General features: G+C 43.9%; 1 long non-coding RNA gene across 1 annotated transcript; it reads left to right on the top strand.

Annotated features, from left to right (window-relative positions):
• Nucleotides 1–367: 367 nt before the first annotated feature.
• Nucleotides 368–22,912, top strand: LOC141934235 (uncharacterized). Its single transcript, XR_012626292.1, has 3 exons — nucleotides 368–467; nucleotides 18,352–18,382; nucleotides 22,894–22,912. It is a non-coding gene; the product is annotated as an uncharacterized LOC141934235 (long non-coding RNA).
• Nucleotides 22,913–24,184: the final 1,272 nt, after the last annotated feature.

The following is a 24,184-nucleotide window of genomic DNA, read 5'->3' as shown; positions in this document are numbered from 1 at the left end:
GTTCCCAATAATATGTCCTGGGAGAAGTTGTGTCTGTACCTATCAAGGTTCAAGGGCCACTGCTGTCAGGCAGAGACCAAGGAAAGCAGCTGAGATAGAGTGCCCAGACTGCCTCATGTCTGCTAGGGGCTGTCAGACTGCTTTAGCTGTGTTAGTAACACATTATAGTTTAAAGCTTCTCGCTTGTGCTTTTTAAATGTCATATCTGAAATCCTCTGCACATTCACCGGAAATTCTGTGGTTTTGATATACAATAGTTATGCCAAATTTTGAGATGACCATATTTTATCTCTGTATCTGAACTTCTGTCGTTGCTGCTGTTCTTTAGTGTCCCTAGGCCTGTACACAGAAGAGATGGAGGGGAGCATGTGACAGCAGTATTTCACCAGGACATGTGAAAACAGTTAAATACATCTCAAGAAATATTTCTCCTTTTATCCAAGACAACGTGAAAGTTGCAGACAAAAGTAAGTCCATGGAAATGGTGGTTAATACCCAATTCCTAAAAATATGACTAGCATCAGTAAAAATGAGGCTGCTGTATGCAGGTTGTATCTGATGGATGTGAACCAAGCTGTGCAGAGCAGGAGGTTAAGGGGAGGGAACCCAAAGGAAGCTTCTTGACATCACTCACAAGCCCAGTACGGTAATGTCCTGAATGGTGTCCGCCTTCACATCCCTCTTCCATCTCTTTCATGAGAGGATAAATTGTTTAGAATGAGACAAAAGCCGCAACTGTGGTTCTGTGGTGGATTTGAAGAGACCGCCCAAGGAAGGATGTTTTCAGGTGTGCCATTCCAGTGGTAATTTCTCCTCTCAAATGTGGCTGAGTGATGAAGCAGTCTGCATCCAATATTAATAAAAGGTGAAGGAGCACTGCAAACAGTAAAACAAATAAAGTACAGAAGCAGAAGGAAACCCAAGAATACCTTAAATTGGGCTCAATTTTGCTTGTTATTAGGTCTAACTGATTATTCTTAGCACACAAACATGGATGTCGCCTTGCATTTAAAACTCAGTTAAATCTGTGGTTGTGACCATGAGTTTCCAAAAACACAGAGAAACATCTTGTACCATGCAGTTAACTTTTCAAACAATGGAAGAGAGGTAGTACCCCCAAAGGAAGAGAAGTCTTAGCAGCAACATGGCCTAATTCCCCTGATTCCTGTAAGAAATCTGTAAAAAGCAATAGTAGTTAGGAAGCTGATTGGATCTGATATGCCTTCAGGATAAACCTGAGGCCATTGATGGCTTGATTGAAGGGCTGCATCACTGTACATCAGTGGTGTTTGAAGAATTTATTTTGCTTTTGCCTTTTAAGTCATGCCTAAGTTGATGTTGTGATACTCTCTCACAATGTAGACAGTGGGGAGCCTGAGGAGCTTTGGGAGACCTTCCAGCCCTGTCCTTCATTCTGCTTTTCTGCACAGGCATCTGATGGCCACCTCCCCTGGTACAAGCAATAGTTTGTGGATGAACCTTGAAGCCATTCACTATTTGACTCTGAAAAAACTTTAAAGGGATGAGGAGATAGGAAGAACACAAGAATGAAGCTATTACATGTGTATATATGGCAATTAAAACCTTCCAGCTGTGTAAGCAGACTTACTTGAGAAAGCTGTGTTCCTACTTCCCCTAATGAGAAGTGTTCAGTTTGCCATTTCCCTCTTCTCTTCATCAAATGTTCCCATACAAAAACCAGAAGAGAAGTGTGGCATTTCCTCTCCCATGCACAGAGAGGAGTGAGAGCCTCCAGACCTGCTGAGAACCTAAGGTGTCTGAACTCAAGCTCTTATTTCAGCAGAAAAAATGAGGGCAAAAGGAGGCTGAGGAATCCTGTTATCGAGTAAGTAAGAACTCAGCACTTAGTCTGCGCAATGCTAAACATCGGGGAAGTTAGCTGTTGTTCACTGGTGCATTCAGACTTTTAGGATATGCAAAAATCATGTCTAACAACCTTCAGAACAGAAATGTAGCAGCTATTTCGGGTTGGGAACATTATGCTGCTGTTGGTTTTGTATGGTGCAAACAGGTAACCATATCCTGAGAGAGGAATCATTGTGTTCAGAAGGTATTTATTTTTTACTGTGAGAATCTTTAAACATGCAGTGTTTATTTATCCTTTAAACTGTGAGTGAATCTCTCCTTTCCAGCTAAAAATTGTCCATGTGACATTGTCATTTAGCACTTCCAACGGTGTTGGTAATATGGTACATCTGTCATGAACAGGATTACAATTTGGTTTCACACCTCAGTCACCTCTTAAATCTTTAACAATAACAAAATCACAAATTGTGGGCAGAATACAAATGTATTTGTTTTCTAACCATTCAGGATGTTGCAGGGCTTCCTAAAATCCCAGCATGAGAGAAAGATTCCTGTCAAGAGATAATAATGCACCCATATTGAATTAATTCTGATCTAATCAAATCTGATTTGATCTGATCTAATCTAATCTCATATCTGTCCAACCAGTAGGACTTTGTAATACTATCTGCAGACATGATGCTCACACAATGGCTTGGGAAGTTACTCTCTGCTTTAGCCATGTGTCTTTTGATAGCTGTGCTGGTTAGTCCTCAATTTCTGGCTTCAGGGATTATGCCGTGGAAAGGGAGGCAGATTGTTTTGACACTGGTATGAAGAAGTTGTGTCATGTCTAGAAGCAGCAGGTTTGGTTCTTTTAGGTGATCCACTCCTCTGCAGGGAGCGAGAGTAATTTTAACAGTAACAGCTGGGCTGGTCTAAGGAAAATAGCAAGGGGGAGGCAATACCTGTTACTAGCTCAAAAGATAGTCAGAAAAAAAAGATAAGTTTTTGCACACAACATTTTTAATACTTTTTTTTAAAGTCTCTTATTGCCAACAGTCTTAACTGGTTTAGTAAAAATCATTACTTGCTCCTGCAGAGCTTTCCTTGCTTACAGGAGCTGTGGCTGTTGCATTCTTATGTGGTTTCTCCATGTCCTTGTATCTGAAGAGTTGTCAAGTCACTGGAGGGGTATGAATACCTGCAGGGCCACCATCTTCATGGTCAAAGTGGGACAGGTTCTGCTTATACACCATGCGGACACCATGATGTGTACCACACATGCGCTTCAAGGCTGCTGGAGGCATCCAGATGACCTGCATTTCCTACTAGGCTTCCACCCACTTTATATCGCGAAGCACAGAAACAGGGCTTTATAAAGCAGCTGAAATCTGTGATAAATAGCTAAGCATATGTGGAAATGCTTTGCTGAACTGTTCTTTGTGAAGACTGTTTACTGACCCGAGCCTATAGAGTCCAAATCCTTCTGTGCAAGAATCTAAGTGAAGATCTTCCGCGCGTGTGGCACTCTGTGCAGACATCTTGTCTGCGTCCATCTGAGTCAAAAAACAGCGGCAGGGAAAATCCCTGGGATGGGAACTCGGTCATCTGTGCTGGTACCCGGTCCAAGGAAGCAGCAGCCCTCCCAGCGGGTTGCAGGCAGTGCTTGGGAGCCAGCGTGGGCCCTTCCCAGTGACCAGACCGGAGGCAGCCACATGGTTTTGGAAGAGAAGAGCGGCCGGTAGCAAAGACACAGTCCATACTGGGCTGGCTGGCCTTGGTGGCTGAGAGCAGTCTCCGGCAGGTTTAACTTAAAGCTGTACAAGTGCAGGTTTAGTTTAAAGCTGTACAGGTATAGCTGTACAGGTACAGCTTTAAGGCTGAAATGTCTTTGTGTGACAGTGGGATGGCAAATAGATTCTCATGCCAAATATTGATGGGTATTTAATATACACTTTGGGCACATGCTGTGACCAGGGAAGATTGCCTACTGATGTTGTGTGAGTGCTCCTGATTCCTGCAGCGCTGTGGTGCAGCATGAGCACGACAGAGAAGAATCACAAGTGTAAAGTGCTTTAAGATCACACTCTAGCAACTCTTACCAGAAAAATACTCTTGATTAGAAGTGTGATTTTTTTTTAACAGCGTTTCTATACTACCAAAAGCCCTTTGTGGATGTGGTTATGCTAAGGGAAAAGTAAAAGCTTTGACTAGTATAGCTTATTTAGTTTGGGGTATCTGTGTAAGCTGCACTGTCAAAAGCCTGGTGCTGTAGGCAGAAGGGGGGCACAGGTACACCAGACAATTTTGCCTGGCATTCTTCTTCTAGCACAGATTTATCTACTCTTTGCAACACTACTGAATTTTCCATTATAAGCCATTTTTACATGAATTTCCATGGGTGGTTGTAACGAGCTGTTCCCAAACTGGTGTCAATTCCAGTGACCCTCCCAAGCCAAGAGCAGTGATGGACATGGTCTGAGCTCAGGGAGGTGTTGAGCACTGCTGTCTGCCTCTCCCTACGTCAGCTCATGACCACTGCCGCTCGGCCACATGGCCGTATCCCTCTTCTTTGGGTGGATAGGATCAAATCCCTCACTACACCTGCCCCAGGGGCTCAGTTACTCTGAATTTGCCTGCAGCAAAATTGCATTGCTTGATTTTTCACTCTAAACTCAGGTATAACAGTTATTCTGAGATCAGGCTTGAGTGAAAACAAAAGCAAACAAAATTAAGAGTACTTTATTGAAGAAATAAAGGCCTACTACATGATTTCTGAGCTACATGAGTATTTGAATTGAAAGAACAGTGTGAATTCCTAACTCTATTAGGTCATTTCATTTAGTGTGTGTCCATGCAGCCTTAGCTGCAAAGGCTGGCAAAACACTCATTATGCTGAATTTTCAGTTCTTTTTCAGAAAAGAATGACTTTTTTGCTCATGATAGATGCTGATGGAGATGCTTCTATCTTGGGAAGTGCTGATAACATGCGACACATTCTGTGTCAGACCAAAGCTCCATTTAGGCCAATTTCCCATCTCCCCAGCAGCAAAAGCCTAGGGAAAGGATATGAGACCAGGGAAAGCCTATACTGATCCTTTCCCAGAGGACATCCTCAGCCCCATCCCTAAGCCCAAGGCAGGGCCTTGGTATTTGTTTTTGGACAGGTATAGTGTTGTTTAGAAATGGTCCAAAAATTGGATCAGAGTCGCCTTTTATAATGTTCAAATTAGAAACAGTTTTTAAAGTTTAAACCGTTTTTTTAAAAATGTCAGTAAGATAGTTTGCTGCTTTCAGCCATAGGATAGCAAATTGCCTTCTGATTTATTTAAATTCTAATTGGACTTAAGAGTTTAGTGTAAGTAAAAGTTACAGAGTTCAGCTGTGAGCCCATTTCCAGGGAGAGGTGTGGTTGTGTTAACAGCTGTGCCCTATCCCACATGTAGGAATGTTTTATCTGTCTGTCATCTTAATACACTATTGTACGTTAAGGGAAGAAAAACTGCAAGAAGGGAGTAGGAAGGGGAGGGGAAAATAAAGAAATATAATAAAGACAGCAGAAGAAAACTGAGAGAGAAGAAGCAGATCTTAGAGAGATTTAAAAATAATTAAATAGAGTAGGAAAGTAGAAGCAAAGGTAAAAATCTTTTCATCTAAGTGCTGGGGCACAGTTTGTCCTTACTTCTACCTGTGGGTGCTGCTGAAAGGGAGGGCCCCTTTCCCATACCCCGTCCCAGATGAGTGTGCTGAACAGGGTCCCCAGCAGCCACAGGACTGCTAGATCCCCTGCACTGCAGGTGGAGGGGGCATGTGCTCAGGAGTTCTGGCAGCTCTTGGATCAGCTTAGCTGCAGCATCCAGCTGCACCTTAGACATTTAGAGACAAGTGAAAGCCAAATACTTCAGAGTGTCTTTGCAGTCAGTGGAGAAAAATCATGCCTCTTGTGATGGGGTGAAACCTCGCCTCCCTCCCATGGCTATGAAGAGCGCTTAGAGCAGGCAGCTTAGAAGTCTCAGTAGGATGCCTAACATCAAGTAGATGAATCCTTCGCATTCTCCAAGGAAATCCTGTGTGCAATGGAAAAGCTCCTTCTGGAAGTGCACTATATGTAGTATAAGAAAAGAAAAAAACAAATCAAAAAAGACACAATGACTGATACTACATTCTATTATGGATTACATAGGGTTTACTATGCAAGCATCACGAGTCTGTACACATGTACACTCCCTTGTGCCTCTGGTATTAAACTCCCAGCTCCTGCATACCTAGTACAAAGCACATGGGGCATAAGAGGAAAATTCTTCTGTAAGCAGATGTGTCAGTGTTTGGATCCTGCATTAACAATGCTGTAGGACTACCAGTAAGTAGGTGGTCCCAGGAAGAAAAATAACATGACCATTATATTTCCTGGTTTTGAAAGGGCTAATTGATACCCCAGTGCCAATACACCACTGTCTGTAAGCAGGCAAACGTCTACTGTGCATGCAAAAGATAGGTCACAGCAGGGAACCACAACGCTGGCACTTAGAGGATTGCATGTCAGCCTCTTCTCAGTGGGCTTTGCAAGCCCATCAAGGACAGAGATAGAAGAGAAGGGATTTTGCCTCCTACTGAGAGGCTGTGAGAGCAAAATGCAGCTACACGAATGCTCTTCTCTGCAGTAGACGTGTTGCATGAAAAAAAAAGTCTCGGGAGCAAAGGGTAATGGGAACAGTTACCTGCCCCATGTGAAATGTTCACCCTGTAGCGTAACAAACACTTCAGAGAAGAGTAGATAAAAGGGTTTGGGCTAAATTATCTTTTTCTACATGCTCTCTATATGAGAAATGAGAAATTGGTCTGTGTCCTGCTCACAGGTCAGGACTCCCCTATACCAGCAGAGGAGTCCCACAGAAAGACACTTCTCACCTCAGAGAACTCACGGTCTGACAGACAGACAAGGAGCTCCGAACAGAGACCGAGGTACACCAACCAGTCAGAAATGGTGGGGCATTTCTGCTCAGTGCTCTGGCTGTCTACTCACCTAATGAAGAAGTGTGGGTTGGAAATAAAATTGTTGCTCTTTGCTGTAGCTTTGTGGAAATGCATCCCATCAAAGCACCCTTATCATTCTTAACTGATAAGGGTGAGTGCTGGGGAGTTAATTAACCTGGTCACACTCTTGCGAGGAAAGGCACTAATCTCAGCAGTGACAGGGTTATAAACCCCAGGGCAAGTGGTGACATGCCTGTCATGTGATGGTCTCAAATCTGGGCTGGATGTGTTTCTGGCATTTAATGTGGTTTAAATGTGCCCTTGTGCCGGGCATGGGGAGGGAAGATGACTCTTGAATAAGAGCCATCATCTTTGACATAAAAACCTGGCCACAAAACCTGTCAATGAAATTCCAAATTAGAGAAGGCATAGCTACAGCCCTAGTCCAAAGAACTGCATGGCTACAAGCAGGTCATGTAGAGCACCGAACGAGCTGCACAAGCACCTGCGTGGCAAGGCTGCAGCGCTGCAAGTCCAACAGACTGCGCTTGCTCTCACCTCTCCTGGCCGTAAACCCCTAAGGTCTGATTCTTCTGGCTTTGCACTCTGCTTAATCATCAACACCGTTTCCAAGAATTTGGTTAGTGGGTGTAAAATACTACCAATTAGTAAGGCATCATTTTACCACCACTTCACACCACTGTAAAATGAGAATGTAGGCTACGGAGCAGCAAAGAACTGAGCCCCAAGTATTCACTTCATTAGAGAATCAGTTGCCATATGAATGGGAAATCCATCCATGCTGGAATTACACAGGCTGCCTGAGCTTGGGCTAGAAGCTTTAACAGAAAAGGAGAACAATAGAACAGAAAAATTATTAAATGAATATGCAGCACCAGTGGATTTAGAACAGGGAGTGTATTTTACTTCTCTTTTTCCTATGTGAAACTTCAAGCAACACCCTGCTCCAAAGTGTTTCAAATAATCTGTGTAAATATATAATATATGCACATACAAACACACATGTGTATGTAGGTAGTGTAAATATATATTTGGAGATGACGCTGTTCTCAATATGTTTTCCAGGGTAATTCTGTTTGAAAGAAAAATCATTTTGCCCTTTCATGTGGGTTCTCACGCTCTGTGCATGTGTCTTGTCTGTGGAAGATAGGCACTTAATTTTTTTTTTTTTTTCTTAGTTCAGCTTGGGTTTGGATGCCCTTTTTTTTTTTTTTTAGGACTGCTTTGCTGTAGGCCCTGAAAACAATAATAAAAAAATACTGTGGCAGTTGCTTCCATGCGGCTTTGCCATAGGGGTGTTAAGAAATTTTCCTGGTTGTTCTGTATGTGTGAGCTGCAAAGAGGTGATAAATTGCTGAAGGAAATTAAAGCAGGGGGTTGAAGCTAAAGTTTTGTACTCTTCTGATTTGGGCAGTCTTGGATTACAAGCTGCTGGTTGTGTTGGAAATCAAAAGGTTCGTTGCTCTGACTTACCCAGGAGTGCTGCAAAGGCATATTAATATATAAAAACATCACGCAACCTCTGGTGCTCTCTGTGCTTGGTTTGCTCAGGTGCTAGAAAAAGAAACCATGATATATTAGAGAGGAGCAGCTAAAGTAGTAATTGTAATACTTTGGACAAGCAGTCATTTCTAATCATGGAGATTCCCACAGACTGAGGCTCTGCACAGCCTGCCTTCCCCTTGCTGCAGTGTGGAGGGACCCAGCACCTGCACCCCTTAGACATTGGCTTCTCCCATGGCGCTGGCTGGCTGGCAGTGAAGGCGATTGGGTATCAGCTCAAAAGTTGTGTCTTGGATTCTTTCAAGGCTGTTTAGCAACCGGTGCCTCTGAGTGAGAAACGCTTTGCTGCAAGTGGAGAAGTCATGGCTGCCAGAGCACCGGTCACAGCTTGGTTATTTTGCTTTGCCTTACAACGGCCTCAGTGCACCCACCCTTTCCAAAATGAAGATCTTTTTCATTTATATATTCATCTGTGGTGCTGTTTGTGGGTCCACACGAAGAGGTTTTCTTTCCCTCTCTCCTTCCCCCAAGTCCTAGGCTATTGCCATTTTGCCTTCAGCATCATCAGCTGAACAGCAGTAACTAGAGCTTTGGGTCAAAATGTTTTGCAATGTGTTGCAAAGGAAGGGAAGTCTGGTGGGCTCTGGGCTTCAGATGGGGACACCAAGGTGCTGGGCTGTGGCAGGAGTAACCCTGCAGTATTCAGCAACCGGCGAGGAAGCCTGGCCAGACTGGGTGATGGCTCAGAGCAGCATGTGGTTGCACCGCTAGCCAGGACCTTCAGTCTTTGCTACACTATTTTACTTTAAACCTGACTGAAGCTTGCTTCAAACCCAGTTCTGACACTAGGCTGAGAGACAGGCACTTGGAGAGCTGCCCACAGCTGTGTGTGAGGTCTCATGGGCTGCTGCTGCCCTGCTCTGTTGCTCGGGGTGGTTCCAGCGCTAGGTCGAGACCAGCATCTGCAGCCACAATTCACAGCCCAGCCCCTTTCTGCAAGCTGGTTTTCTCTGTCCTCAGTGGCTGTAATCCGGGAGCCGGTGAGGTGCGAGCCAGCATCCTGCTGCCTTCTTTTGGGGTGGGGGCAGAAAGTCAGGGACAGTAACACCTACAACCCCCAGCACGCCTCAGATGTTCGTAACTCCCAGCAGTCCAGCTTACACATGTTTTCCTGGCCTTGCTGCAGCTGGCAGGACCGATGAGGAGAGTGGGATGTGCCTGCTGAGATCAGCTGGATGTAGTGATGCAAAGGGGCAGGGGCTTCCCAGTCTGGTAGTCAGACCAGAGCTGCAGTGTTGATGTCCCAAGTCTACCACTTTCTTGTGTGACTATCACTGCTTGAAAGAACCATACTTTTTGTTTGTTTGCAAGGCTGTGAAAATGCACACGTGCACAAACACGTATCCGGGATGAGGCTGAAGTGAGACATTAATGCTCTCCTTCCTACAGACGTGTGTGAGGCTTAGGCACCGGCTCAGCCCTGTGCAGCCTGGAATGGTGTGTGGCAGCACTGCCACCAAACGCTGCCGGGCAAGGGGGTCCTGGCCACTTTGGGTCAGCTCCAGCCTGCAGCAGTGCAAAAGCACATATTGCCCACCTGCAGAGAGGGTGCATGAAGGAGGAAGAGGATTGTGTCTGTCCTTTTTCTCTCGTATGCCTTAGCCCCACATGGAACACCCCACAGTGCTGCTGCCTGCCAAGGAGTGGGTTGAAGACCCTGTGCAGCAGGTTGTGATGTCCAGCAGGTCAGGAATGACCCATGCAGAGGTTAGGGGCCAATGCAGAAGCAGGCATCTCCTCCATCCCTCCAGGAAACAGGAATTAAAAGTGGGGGAATTGCCCTTTAACCTATCTATCTGCCCCAAACCCCTTTGTTAAAATAGATATTGCCATCTGACAAAGTACTCTGTCAAGGCAAGCTTACAAAGCTATTCAAAGTAGCAATGGCAAGACATTAAAACTGAAAGTAACGGCATGCTGCCCTCAAATTGCATCATCTGCTGTTCACTCCTGAACCATGGGCCCCTGTGAAACACCAGCTGCATGGGGAAACCTGGTGGGAAAGGGTGAGAGTTTCCGTGACGGTTTCTGTCACTGATGGTGACATGCTGCCACATCTGCTGCACTAGCACTGGACACAGTCATGGACCATCTCGAAGGGTCTGAGAAGACATGCCGAATCATGGAACGTGAAAAAGAGGAGTGAAAAAACATGATGATGTCCAATTGGGTGATGTCAGGTCAGCCAGCATGAGTGGTAAGTACATGTGGTAACTAGTCCACTGACAAGCCAGAGCTCACATTTTGCTCACAACATGATTCATCCAACAGTTGCAAGTAGCAAACCAATATAGTCAAAATTGTTTCTTCGTAGAAAGAAGGAAGGAAGCTTTGTTTTCTTAATAATTTATCACAAATATTGCCCTCTGCCCTTGCACAATGCAGTGTAAACTCACTTGTAATTTGTGCTGCAGGCAGGAAGTCAGCTCCGTGTCTCTACTTCATTGTAAACTTATACTTGAAATCCTTTCCTTACATTGATCCCAGCTTTGGTATCCATTAGGAAACATTCATGACACCAACATTAATCCGGAGTGAGTTTATAGTGATTTGTTATATTAGATACTAAATAAACAACAGTCACGAGACCATGATTTGATAGTGTTATCTCAACACCTTGCGTAGAGATGCAAGGATGATTTGGTGACATATCATCCTTGACACATGACACATAGAGACCATGCTTCAATCAACACGCCATGCCTCTGGGCAGCACGGTGTTACAGCCTCTGCAGGGGAATGCCACCGCCTGTGAAACTGCCTCTCTTGCAACCGGTGATGGTGGCAGGGCTATGGAGACTGGGAACCAAGAAAATAAGCCTAGTATTCAAAAATCAAATACACCAAAATATAACAAGTTTCCTGCATGATTAATGATTGTCCTGGAGTCGGCTGAGATAGAGTGCATTTTCTTCCTAGTAGCTGGCACAGTGCTCTGTTTTGGATTTAGTGGTGAAAGTAATGTTGATAACACACTGATGTTTTAGTTGTTGCTTATCCTAAGTTAAGGATTTTTCAGTTTCCCATGCTCTGCCAGCAAGCAGGTGTACAAGGAGCTGGGAGGGTGCATAGTCAGGACAGCAGACCCGAACTAGCCAAAGGGATATTCCATACCATAGAACATCATGCTCTGCACATGAACCGGCCAGGAGGGGCGTATCGCTGCTCAGGCATCAGTCAGCAGGTGGTGAGCAATTTCATTGTACATCACTTGTCTTTTCTTGGGTTTTATTTCTCTCTCTTTTTTGTTATATACCTTTTCATTATAATTATAATTATTACAATTTATTATTGTTGTTATTATTTTATTTTTTCTTAGCTATTAACTGTTCTTACTTCAACCCACTTTTTTTCGATTCTTCTCCCCATCCAACTGGGAGGCAGGGAGGAGTGAGCAAACTACTGCGTGGTGCTTAGTTGCTGGCTGGAGTTAAACCACAACAATGATGTTTCATTGTTTGCAGACATGTCTAGGCAAGTCAGAATCTGCTTTTCTTTTAGTTATTTATTCTGCAAATAAATCCAGGAGTAATAATCCTAGTAGCTCCATCAGCACTAGGTCTGGGCATAAACTCATCATAATTTGTGTAATTTCAATTTAATTCTGTCTTAAATCATTCTGTTTAATTAAATTCTAGTTATCCCAATTTACTTGAGCATGGTGTGCCCATGTGACGTACCTCAAAATATGTGATGGTAATGAGCAAACACCAGTGGGGTGATGTTGTGATCAATAAAATTATGCCAGGTATGAAAAAAGCTAGAGTATTATCATTTGTTTAGAAGTGAAGTCAGAATGCATTTTCATAAACAGTAGTTCAAGCTGGTTTTGCTGCAAGCAGGATCTGGCCTTAGCTGTCCATAGGCAAAGAAATGGCAGGTTTCATCACTGCCTCACACTGATTGATGTCTTTCTTCCAAGAGGAAGAAGAGGTGGAGAAACTTTCCCAGTGGTAAGGGCGACTGGTTGTAACATGTCAGCAGAGCAGAAAATACCGGTGGAGGTGCTTTTTCACACAAACAAGACTTCAGCCCAAGCTCCTTTTCAATCTGTTGAGAAGATCATGTGTTTTAGTGATGTAGATGTGCCCGTTGTGTGAAGTAAGTGCTGACTTTTGGCTATACTAGTGGTAACGAAGGGTTACAGAAATGCTGAAACTCAAAAATACAAACACAAATATCAGGCTTCCAGCTCACCCACTGGGCATTTCTAATTGTCAGGTGAAAGGATGAGAACTGTTGTGATAAATGTCATGTATCTTGTGGGTTGTTACACAATGGTGATGAGGAAAAAGGGAAGACGCAGAAAGGAGAAAGCTGGAGCTGCCTGTCTCTGCTTGGGAAAATAACAAGCCTTTCATTAGAAATGCCTTTTAAAATGTTATCTGGAATTTATAAGAAGGCATGGTTGGTCCTGAAAATACTAGGTTTTGAGGCATCACTGGTGAGTGTCAGGTTGCTGCCAGGACTTTGCACACACGACATGTCAGACTGAGTGGCAAACAGGCAAGAACACAGGCTGGGCAGGGGGGAAGCTACTCCCATGCTCAGTCTGTGCTGGTCACTGCTGGCAGAACAGCTTTCTGTCCTTGCAGGCAGCTGCGGGCTTCGATTCACAGTCCCTGACATTTAATTGCCAGAGTGAAAGCCATATATATATAATTACTGGATTGCTCAAAATACCATTGCCTATGGGCAGGAATATTAACATAAGGTGATTTAATTTTCCAGGTTGCAAATTGTGGTGACAAAGGCTTGCATACAATTCCCACCTCTCCTAATGTCTCCATATAAAGGCAAACAACAACCAACCTCCTAAATCAACCCAGAGGGACTTGCAGGAGCTAACAAGTCCTCAAGGATTTGCGATGCAGTATGCAGACTCTAGAGTTTGCAGAAGCAGCACTGATCCTGTTACAAGAGTTAAATCAGGACTTTGGTCCTACTTCATTATCTACTTTAGTAAGAAAACTTGCACACGTGATGTAATTTTTATACCTTTGTGGCTACTTTCACATGATGATATTGAGGGAGTCTCTTCTAATGTCTCCTCTAATGTCTCTTGCCAACTCAGGGTGGCAAAAAACACCCTGCAGCACAACATAAGCATCAGCCATAGCTTCATGCAGGCTTTGGTTAGGTACGGTGACTGCGGTAAACAACAGCAATTTTGCTAACACTGCACTACAGAGTACATGACGTGGGAGTTAGCGTGGGCTAGTGCCAAAATTTGCAGTGTCATGGGTAGTAAGTACGCACTCTTCAAAGCCTCATGTACTCAGGGAACTTTCAATGGTTTAACTTAAAATGAGTTTCATACTGGGGAAAACTGTACAAGTACTTGGTTTCAGTTTAAACACAATTTATTTTAATGTCATCTCCTGGAAGGGGTGTGTGTTTTTTCTTTTTGTACTAAAATAAGTGAAACTAAATGAAAGGTGTGTGCCTACAAGCAATGCACTGGGTGCCCTGGCACAGGCATCAGGGCCCTTGATTTGCATAGAGACGTTTTTCATTAAAGCCTGTCCGTCGGTGTGGTCAGAAGTGAGTCCCAGACACACCATAACATCGCAGTGCGAGAGATTTGTCCTCGGGAGCCAGAGCTGCAGCCACAGAGAGAGGAAGAGTCAAGAACAAAGGGATTCACTTAGCTGCACCTAACTCTTGAGGATGTGCAAAAGCTCTTCATCAAAGACTCTAACTGTCTATCTCCAGCTTGGGCATCTTAAGTTAAATCTTCTAATTTTTTATCCAATCTGTTCATCTTCTTTTTGCATAGCTCTCAGCCATAAAGCTTTGGCTCTGCGATGCGATATTGCTGAGCTGCTGTATGAAGAATGAACCACACTTGGAGGGTGTACAGACTTGTGAGGAAAGCCACAAATGCTTCCCTCATATGTGATGATTTTTCTCCATGTCCAGTATTGTCTTAGCTGTATTTTCATCACTTTACACGTAAGAAGATAAATTAATGGATGTGCAAAACATCACACAGTGAAGTAAAGCCAACAGCTGAAGTACGGACTTCCACGCCAAGCAGAGGTTTGTCCCTCCAAACTTTGACCCTGTGTTAGAGCCAGTGTTTTTGTAACGTACATTTTAAAAATATATGCATTAGCATCTTACGGCTTTGTTAATATATTTAAACTCATTCTACAATATACACAGTAATTGCTTTTCAGTGAGGTCCCAGATACATGAAAGATTTAAAAAAACGTAAGACTTTTCACTGATGGCAAGTTCTAAAAAATAAAAGCTGGCTTATTACTTGAAGGGGAGAAAAGGCCATGAAACACGTGTTTTTACTCAGCAAAAGAGACGATTTTTAGCTTCTAAATATGCAGAGACACTATATCAACTATCACAAATGTGTGCTGGTGATGCAGCCAACAACACTTAATTATCAGTTCTACAGGAAAATTAGGTGAGAAAATTAGTCGTATTTTTATATTTATTTTATTTATAAAAGAACCCAGACAATGACAATTCTCTCACTACAGCATGTTAGACATAAATGGCTTGTCTGTCTTATTCTTCTCTCTTGGTGATGCAGATTGGTAAATTCCTGCAGTGTACACAATTTGATTTGTGTTATTCTTCTACAAAGTTTTTTTCTGTAGTTTTGAAGGAAGCTGTTTTGGTAGAGGTGAAGCAGTCTCATCTTTTATAGTGTCTTAGATTAGAAATATTTGAGATATGGGGGCAAGGAAGCTATTTGGTCCAATACTTTGACCCAATGTGTGGGTCACTGGTTTTGTGTGTTGATTTTATTTGTGTACGTATCTTGCTTCTTTCTTCCTCCAGAAATCATCTGGGCCATTAAGCAATATCTAGGCATGAAGATGCTGGTCCTATTAGCGTGGCTTGATGTGTCTTCGGTAGCTTCGTTTGTGTGTATTTTTGGCTCCAATGATAGAGCGAACCAGTCTGGTCTATGCTTGTAATTCTCCTCCTCATTTCCACTAAGCAAACAGCAGACATGTGCTCTTGGGTGATGGTTTTACTGTACAGTATTTGTTAGCATCCCTACTTTAAGTTATTCCTGGGTTACACCCAGCCAGATTATTTCTTCCCAGTGCAGGGGCAGAGATAAGTGGCCAGAGCTGGAGGGAAAAGGAGGGCAGAGAATGGATTGGGCCCCAGCAGTACCACAAGCCTGTTTTGCTGCCGAACATTTTGTATCATGAAATCACAGTCCCATGGAACATGGGAACAACAGGAGACACTCACCATTTTCAGGGCTAGATCTAAATTTGATCAATGATTTGATCTTAATTGTGCTAACCCGGGAGCATGCAAGAAAAAATTCACCCTCTGAAGATGCCTTAATATATGATTAGTTTCATATCTCAGATCGGGCTTTAATTCTTTCACACCCAGGTGTGCAGTAAAAGAGGAGACTGCCCAGACTCACAGTCCAGTCTGCATTTGGTCCCAACTACTTCTTCTGTAGATGTCCTCTCTTCCCAGATGGACAGAGGTCAGCTAAAATGCAATGAAACCTTTTGTGCTAGCAAGACTGCTTTGCTCCTAAAGAAACTCTAGAGTAGAAGACTTATTTAATTTGTGTTTAAAAAGGTAACTTAAATGGTAATGAAAGAAGTGTCTCAGCCTGAAAAAATACCAAAGCAGTCAGGGATGATTCTATGAGTGATTTTTTCCCCCAACAGCAAAGTGAGCTGAAACAGCACTTCCTTCCCCTCTGACTGTTTGTTCTTGCCCCAGAGAAGCTCTCTCAGTTATGACCAGGCAGAGCTTTGTCCACCCATGCAGCAAGAGGTACCCAGGAGTCCTTCACTCTTAAGGGTAGTCTTTACCTTATTTTTCCTTTGTTACATTTAAGCTGAATTGGTTTCTCCATCCACAAATGAATGGAGAAATGGATGGGGCCATAGACAAACAGGGAGATGGTGTGGTGCAGGGGATGCTTGAAGGAGATGTTGCTGATGAAGGAAATGTTCTTCAAACATGTGCTGGAAGAGAGTATCTGAGAGAGCAGCAATAGCTACTGTGACATGTTTAATTTTCCTCACCCTGGGGGATCCCAAGGGACTCTGCTGCATGGAGCAAAAGATAAGGAAAGGTGGAAAAGCAGGAAGGCAAATCATTCTTTGAACATCGGGGTAAGAAATAAACCATCAGGGACTAAACTGGTTTGAATTTTATCTCCAGTAACACAGGGCTCTGGTCCACATCTGTCACCATGACCCAACATAGCTGCTACATAGGAATATGGCAATAAAAATCTTGGCTCAAAAAATCTTACTTGCACTTGTATGATGGAAGGTGAAAGATGATGTTGAGAGGGAACAGGCACCTAAGTCTCACCAGTCTGCAAGTTTCCATCCAGTATATCACCCAACACCAGCAGCGACCACCTGTTCACCAGTGGTGAGGGGAGACTGCCCCTGGGAATGCGTGGCATTTTTGAGGAAAGCAGATCATAGACACCATCCTTTTAAGAGTGGGTTTTGTTGTTGCTTGTGTAAAATAGGAATAGTAATGCCTGAGCAGGAGTATAGTGTTCCCAGGGTGGAGAGTAAGGGAACTTGTTTAGAAAATGTTGGTACGTCAATTAGAAGGAACACGTTAATTTGTCCTTGATTTCCATCAGGTGCCAAACCATTAAGAGTGTATCTGGTAAATTAAAACTGGAAGGGGTGAGAGAAAGAAGGAGATGGGCGAATCTGGCAAGGAAGGAAATGAAAACCACAGCAGGTTTCCTTCCCAGCAGCTTTCCCTCGGGATGCTTGGGTGGGCTCACTGGTGAGTCAGAGCTGTTATTCCTTCCACTAATACCTGGTGACCCACCGAGCAGCAGCCTTTTGAGCCTGCCTGGCCCACAACGCCTGGAACATTTCCCCTTCATGTGCTCTGCTGCTTACCTGCCCTCAGCTCACGGAGGCATTTATGAGCAGTCAGCATATGTGCCAAGAGGTCAGGGTGGGCCGGGGTGGGAAGGGTCATGGGTCTGTCCCCACTGCAGTGCTGGAGCCAGCCCTGCTTAGGCAGTGAGCTACTGCTTCCCGTGCGGCATCCTGACATGTGGAGATGACCATGGCCAGGAAAGGAAGGGGCTGGTGGGCGGTGGGCAGCCAGGAAGGGCAGGCTTGTGGCACGGCAAGGTTGTTCCAGGTGCAGTTATGTTCTTTTCTGGTTTTATTTTTCCAATTATTTGTTAATAAACATGCAAGCAAGGGTCTAGCTGGCTGTTGTTATTGGTACCAGTTCTGGTGCTGGTGTGTCCAGATATTTCCAGGAGTACACATGCCATTGCAGCCAAGGAAATCATGCTCTCCTCGGACTCAGATCTAGCAGTGTCTAATAAAAGGCCTGATGAAGAGAAATTTCTGCAAGATTTATTTTCCCCTGGGAAATTAAGCATTGTATACCACAGCACGCATGGCATATGGCTGCCTATCCATAGGAACATTGAGTCCAGCCCCTGATTCAGCAAAGTACTGTATGTAAGTGGTATTTAGTTGTGATAAACGGGACTTAAGCACAGGTCTGAAGCTGGGCATGTGCTTAACTGAATCAAAGGTATTTGTATTTGTGCATAGACACTGCAAAACACTGAGATTTGTACTGTGACCCAAAGCTAGGGTTTTTTTAGGCAAGCACTACATCAACAAATGGAAGTGAGCCTATTTTTCCAGATTAATTCCATTTATTTTAGATGTGTATTATTTTGTTTCTTCACCTTCCAGCTATCACTTTCAAATGAGACAAGGTAAGCATAAATTGATTTGCAAGATCAAGTGCACAATCCACATAGTGCAATGGGTCTTCTGTCTGTTATCTTTATTATTGTTATTTTATCACCCTGCTGCAGCAGCGGGAGACAATAGCCATATACTTTGCAGTGGATGGTTAAGGAACTGTCAAACAATCAACCAGATTTGTTTTCTTGGCTGATCATTTGCAGATTTGTTTATGCTCTAATGTTGAACTGTTTCTATCCTGGTATGTCTTGCTGTCTAGGAAAGAAAGCACTCATGCTGCCTGCCACCATGTAAGTGTCTAATTCTTTTTTTAATGTTAATGGTTCATTGTAGCAGAGAACCCTAGGGCAACATTTTAAAAAACTAGTCACCTTGGTGTTTTTAAGTTATTGGCTTCTTAATTACTTTTAAAGTTTCCTTGCTCTTACATTTAAAAAAAAGAAGGATCTGATATGTCATTTTTCTAAATAGTGATAATTCAAAATCAAAGACCTGCTGCTGAGTGTCATTCTACACTTTCAGACTTCACCACGTTTCTTTTGGAGGTTCAGAAGTTGGCATGCAAATACACAACACCTTTTTACATTAACCTCATTAGGGACAATAAACATTTCACTTTAAACAACAATGCTACCAAATGGGAGAGTTGAAGGTCCAGCCTGCTTATCTCTTTTCAAACAGGTGAATCCTTATTACTCTCTGAAAAACAGGAATATAAATCAGTCTCTCATCTGTAGCTATTACAGCCTGTGATGCAGTGTTCTCTCTCTTCCTTTGGTGGTCACTTGGCCACCAAATTCAAACACACTCTCTTAAACATTCATGCAATCACGCGAGTCTCCAATATTTGCACTGATTTCCTTGTTCTCCACTATGCATTCAGTCTAGAAAACTCTGCAGAGCCACCACAGTGAATCTGGGGGACAAAGCATCAGTGGCAGCCGGACAGACACCCTGTCCACGTGCAGCTCCACTGCAGCCGGGTCACCTTCAGCTGACAGGAGGTTTTACGGGGGGACGAGCAATGCGTGTGCAGGGACACGCGGGTACACTGGACGTGAATGAAGGACACGCTACAAGGAAGAGCAAAGGCATGTAGTGCTAGAACTAAAACAGAAAATTGAGGTTTTGTGCTAAGCTTAAAAAGCAAAAATTTGTCTCTGCGCCCAAGGAAGAAGGATGGCCTGTCGGGTAGAGCTGGCAGCAGAGTCAGGACAGACTTCTGGATGTTATTTCTGACTTTGTTACTGGCTGTGGTGAGACTTTATATATGCCCCCATTTCCTACTTTTAATATGAGGGTTGTACTTGCTAAAATGGTAAAAACCACTGGCTCTGCAGGAGCTTTGGCTGATAGACACAGAAACTACTTGGGATCTCTTGTAACTCACGAAGAACTGTAACTACACTTCTTTAAAGTCACTCAGCTAAAGAAGTAAATGCCTGAATTTAAAAAACTTAACAAATTTTAAGCTAGTTTTTAATATGACAGCCTTTAAAAACATTGGGACCTACCCCAGCATTTTTCTTGCTAAAACAAAATATGCAAGACATGCAAGTAGGAAGAAGAGGGGAGACTGTGCCCCCTGTCTCCTCCCTCACACTTGGAGCCAGCAGCTGAGATTCAAATGCAAATGCCAGTACTCTCTAACTCTCCAGGAACTTTTGAGTCTTGGTGTCTTACACCTATGTGACAACTTTAGGCTAAATTAAAAATCAAAGAGATTTCCCCTGGAGTTAGGTATTGCTTGTTATGAGTGAGGATATCATAATCGGAGCTGCCAGGAGGTTTATGAACTCCACTTGCTGAAGGAGGCTTTGGGACTGCGAAGCACTGGAGTCTGTATTTTCTGTCTGGAGTCATCCCAGCTACTACCCTCCCTGAGCCAGACATGTAAAACCAACAAACATGCTTCAGATCACATTTAAATGCCAATACACCTCTCTTCTGTGTGAACCTGATGGATTTGGGGGGCTGAGACTGTGCCCCCGCTCTCACCCTGCTGCTGCAGTGGCTCCTAGGCAGAGTGAGGGGCAGGTCCTGGGTGCAGGTGCCCGCTGCGAGGGTGCTGTGCAATCTCCTTGTCACATCTCGTCTGACTGGAGCTGCGTGATGTGACAGGTCAAGGTCTCAATTCTAGCTGCCAGTCTGTGCACTTTAAAGCTTTGATTCCCCCCTGCTTTTCCCTCCCCCACTGCCCCCTAAGCATGAACACCATCGGAGCCAAGGTGGTAAGTGGGGGAAAAAAAAGACCTTTGGTAGCTTTATTTTAGTAAATCCAGGATGGGACATTCAAAGTCAGTAGGAACATTACTAAAAACACAGAGGGGGGTTAATGGCAGAGTAAAAATTTTCTTTGATCTCTTTATATCTGCTCTTCATCTTTGCCTTTCCTCACTAACTCAACTGACAGTCAGACTATTCTTGAAGAATCTGTCATAGCTGGGGATCACATTCGGGTTTTTTGATATATGTGAAATTTCAGAACCACTTTTTAAATCTAAATTATGGCATAGAAAATCTACTGTACCTCTGTTGACTTGATTTAGTCACAGGAATCATGTGTGCATGTAAGAGAGTGGGAGAGAGAAAAAAGACTGATACTGTTTGGGAAAGAGCATAGCCATCAAAACTTGATCGGAAAAGCTCCAACAGGTTTGCTAACTTCCATAAACTAATAAATTTTCAGCTTTATTTGACCTATGACATTGATGTTTTTTCATTACAAAGAAAGGTGGTTGAGGAGGAAGAAATTCTCTGTGCAGACAGAATGTTTTTTCCATGTTTCACAAAATTTGAAAATGAACTATTTGCCAGGACAATGGTGGTTTTAAATATAGAGAAGGATTGGGTTTTTTTTTAATTTTAAGGGGAATCTACATAAGGAATAAACTTCCAAAGAACAGAGAGATTTTGTTTAGGACCACAGTAATGAATCTGCAGAAAGAGAAATATGACTTTGTATATGATATTTCACAGGCAGAATTTTTTTAAGTTTTATGGGGCTTTCTCCAATTTGTAGTCACTGGAAAAACTTTCTGTAGAGTCATTTCACTGTTGACTAGCACCATGCAACACACATTTTTGATAGCAAATAACAAGTGTCAATTGCTGGCATTTTTCAGCCGGCATTCACTTTCCTGTGGTGCAAACCACACTACACAAGATGGTACACAGACAATCCAACCTGTGGACACTGAAGACCGCTAAGTGTAACCATAACGCCTCACTGGTGGTGTTTGGCTCTGGCCCAAGTGAGAGCCTAACACAGACACGTGACTTGGGGGATTCAAACCTCAGGTAAAAAACTTTTATATAGGTACGTGTGTATACACATTGCTGGATCAGTCCAAAGGCCCATCCATCCTCTCTTTGGCAGTAGTGTACATGCCACACTGCAAGCAAGGAGTGCTTCAGGGGCTCCCTGTGCTGCGTGAATATGCTTGGCAGCCCCGTCCGGGTGTATCTTACCTGGACTTTCCCATCTCCCCAGCAATTTGTCCCAGTGCATTATCACCATTTTTGCAATTATCACAGTTATCACTGTCTTTCTGCAAGTGAACAGCAAGGCAGCTGAGTTTTTTAGACAATGTGAAATATTTTACCATGAATATTTTTATTCTTGCACTGTCAAATCTTGTGCCTGCTTCTTTTCCATTTTCTATCAAGCTCTTGCTGTTACAACTCCAGCACCTCCGCGTTGTTACTCATGAATCTGAGGAGTGCCAGTGTGGGAAGGCTTCATGTACAAACACAACACCCCCTTCTATTTCCACATGGTAACTTTTGTATTAGCAACAGATTTTTTTCTATTACAGCTAAAATAATTTTTGGAATTGAAGGAGTTGTACATCTGTTTTGAACAGAGAAAGCAAGCTTTAGAAATGTGTGCTTTATGCAGGGGAGTTTACTCTCAGTCCATGCTGCAAGGTTTATTTTTCAGATCTCACAGAAAAAGAATATTGGTGCTGGGATTGTCCAATTCCATGAGAACATCCTCATTTAAAAGGACATCATGGATTGCCTGTTAATCCACAGGCTGAAATTTAAGTAAACTGAGGTTAATGTCTCTTTACTGGTTTAATTAACAGCGATTACTTGTCTAAAGATAAGGTATTTCCAGTTAAAAGCCATCTCCTTCAGCTCCAGATCAGCTGAGAATAGTTCAAATTAGTTTTAGGGTAGGGTCAAAGACCAGAATTTTAGGGGTTTGAAGATTTTTAACTGAGCAGATCAACACATATCTGCCGGGGGAGAATCCACATCTAGGTGAAAAGAGGGAGGCTGGGATTTCCATGTGCATGAAAGTGGATTGTTTGGGGGCTTTAAACAAACGACTTAATGAGGTGGCACTGACGCACACATCTGTCCTCTCTGGGACATCTGGAGTCCAACCCACGGTCCATTTTAGTGTCACTGACAGAGGCATGAAGCTGGAATAAACCAGACCAAAGCCTTATGTAGCGGGTTATAGGCTTTGAGGTGATTTGGCATTTTACAAATCTGTGCAACCAGTGGAAGAAGCAACATTTAGAAAACAAGTGGAAATGTGCAGGAACAAGAACAAAGAGCAGGGCAAAACTGAAAGCTTTGTGCTGCTTGGAACAGTTTTGGTGCAAGTTTTCTGCCAGGCAGCAGTGAGGTCCTCCTGCAGATGTTGATGCTGGCAGCACGAGTTGGAGGGGACTGCCTGGGCCAGTCTTTTGAAAATCTCCAGTAGACAGCACTGCTGGGGGAGGAATCATTTTAAAAAAAAAGTGTAAAACCTCACTCTGATTTGAATTTTCTTTGTTGCAAACAGGAGCCAGCTCCCATGGCACTCCTCCATCCCCAGGATGCGGCAAGTGAGAAATGGCTGCTGGTGCTGCGCTGCAGCCTGTGCCGGCTGAAGGCCTCCCGTCAGGCAACCCAGCCTCACTTGCCAGCAAAGCAACTGAGCTACACACGGCTGGGGAGGGTTTGAATGGACAAAGACTGCGTAGCGCTCTGCTTCATCTGTACCAAGAAACTGGCACTCTGCCTGAAGGTCTGTAGGAACTAAATCCCATGGCTGTATCTGCAACTTCCCTTGACCCAGAGGGCAAAGAGATGGGAACCTTGGCTTCTTCAAGATGCTACCCAGCCTCCACACCCTGCTCTGGTGTTGATCTCAAGGCCCAGGGTCCACAAATGTTTGTACCTCCTGCAGCAGATGTTTCTGGAGATGTTTTTTCAAGAGGTGATCTTGAACCCAGGGCAAAGCTCCTACTGACCTGCATAGCTATGGACCAAGAAGAGCAGGGACAATGACCACGACTCTTCCACCCTATGCTTGTGCTGGTTCTGGTTTATTGGCTTGCAAAGAGCCCAAAGTGGTGGCTGAGGGCTCACTCCACCTTTTTGTAGGGATTTAGGTCCAGGGCTTTGGAAGTCCTGAGGCACTCAGCTCCCATCACCTTAGGATTTGGGTAAAATAGTTTTTGAAGTTTGGTGCTGGATCATCTTGTGGGTTTACTTGATCTGTTATTCTGCTGTCCCCCCATTCACCTCAGTAGTGCTGCTCATGGTGTGTTTGCTGCCTTGTGGGTCAGAGAAGAGGCTATGCCATGACACAGCCCCCTTGTGATGCCAAGGTCAAGGCTTGCAGGACCACAGGCCCCTTTTTGTGTCTTGCAGAGGTGAGGGGAGTGCACAGGCTGACACTGGTAAACTGGAGTCTCTAATGGCCCATCCATAATGTCAGCTGGCCAGCCACTGGTCTCTAAAGTACTCCTTGTTTAAGGGGAAAAAAAAAATCTGCTCTGTTTCATTCACCCTGGTGCAGGGATGGGTAGTTTACTCTTGGCTGCTTGGGTCCAGAAAATGCGACCACACGAGGGCACGGATTCTGAATTTTTCAATGCAGCACCTTTGGCTTGACCAAAGTCTGCCTTAGACTACTGCAAGGGGTCTGTACCCCTCATTCTGGAGAAAGACACCCCCCGATGAGCCACCAGGGTGGCTGTGCTTTGTCTGGGTGCATGTGTCCTCAAAGAGCCATTTTGGGAGTCAAGGACCTAAGGACTTATAACCTTTCCTTTTTCACTGTAAAAACTGCAGAAAATGGCACCCCA

The sequence above is a fragment of the Strix aluco genome, chromosome 1, assembly GCF_031877795.1.
Source record: "Strix aluco isolate bStrAlu1 chromosome 1, bStrAlu1.hap1, whole genome shotgun sequence".
In the NCBI taxonomy this organism is placed as follows: Eukaryota; Metazoa; Chordata; class Aves; order Strigiformes; family Strigidae; genus Strix; species Strix aluco.
Note: the sequence above shows the minus strand (reverse complement) of the source record. Positions and strands in the feature narration are given on the sequence as shown.